Genomic DNA, 1,518 nt, shown 5'->3' on the forward strand with positions numbered 1-1,518 from the left:
AAAGAAAGAAAAAGCAAACAAACAACAACAACAAAAACAAAGAAACAAACAACAACAACAACAAAACTAGACTGGATAACTGGATACTGTAGTCTATAATCACAGAAAAGGCAGAGGCGGGAGAGAAGAAAAAAAAATCTGTAGCCTAATACAAATATGACTTTAATGTCTTCTTACAGCTTCTTGCCTTCTAAGCTGCCTGATTGATTTCAGGAAGCCACTGATGGTTTCTATGCTGTAGCTCAGGATTTACTTTAATTTTGGGCCTGTTTTGTTTCAAACTCTCTTTCCCTCTCAACGCCCCTTGGATATGGAAAATATGGCTTTTCCATATTCCCATAGTGTTTTTACTGACTAATATTGGAAGTAGATTACCGGGTTTTCTTCATTGATACACTTGTTCAGTAAGCAAGCCTCCTGTGACAGACACTAATAGACAGGTGACAGCTGTGTATCAGGTGGGCTGGCTAGGAACTCAACTTGTATCTCATATGTGGAAGGTGAGAATTCCATCACTGAATCATTCCTGCTCCATATACTTAGGGTATGTTTAATATATATGTGTGTATACCTAGCTTCAAGCAAGTTAAGTTTTTCAGAAACAAATGATCACAGAACAGTTGCAATATCTATAGAAAATTTTAAAGTACATCGAATTGTATATAATAATAAAAACAATGTTTAAAATGTTCATGATCACTATTACAGTGCCCTGAGACTTTTCTCTAAAGCCAACAATAGTGTTGTTACCAATTATTATTTCTGTTCCTAGGGTGGGCAAGACTAAAAAGTCAATAGGCAAGAAGGCCAGATGGCCCTGGGGAGGGACATTAGAAAGACAGCATATGGAGAAACCACAGATGCGATGGGTTGAAGTGTAGTCTGTGAACTTTATCATCATTCCATTGAGGGGATCTTAGACAAGTGGGTAACAAGGAGGCTGTAATATTCTTGCTGCCTGTTACTGTTGGCCCAGAATGCTGTCGTCTGAATGTCACCACAGTGGTGCTATCACACACATTCAGCACTTATTATAATCATCAGACTGCTGATCATGAAACCATGAAGGAGACAGAGCAAGAATGAAAGGTGTCAGTGGCCATGAGTGCTGACCTGTATCAAGCTCGGTGTAGGCTCCTACAAGTATGGACTATGGCGAGATGACAACAGGGGAATTCATGTAAGAGGAGATTGAGCACTAGGAGGCTGGTGGTGGGCCCTCTCTATTTCTAGGTTAAGAAGCATAACATAATCCCTGATGTGAATAGAGTGACCTTGCATGTCAGTCAACCTTGACCATGTAAATGCCTAAAAGAATTTGGCATCAAAAGTCTAGATATAACTCTGAATCCAAACTATCCCAGCTCCAACTCCAAAGAAAGTCATTCCAAAACGTTTCCTAGTAACATCTCTAAGTTTCATACTCTTGTATTTTTAGCCATGAAACATCTCTAAAAAGTAGTATGACTTTTGCATATTTGTCATTACTCTTATTCCTTACTAGCTGCCTTATTGAGT

This window comes from Chrysochloris asiatica, unplaced genomic scaffold (assembly GCF_000296735.1).
Source record: "Chrysochloris asiatica unplaced genomic scaffold, ChrAsi1.0 scaffold00250, whole genome shotgun sequence".
NCBI classification, from domain to species: Eukaryota; Metazoa; Chordata; class Mammalia; order Afrosoricida; family Chrysochloridae; genus Chrysochloris; species Chrysochloris asiatica.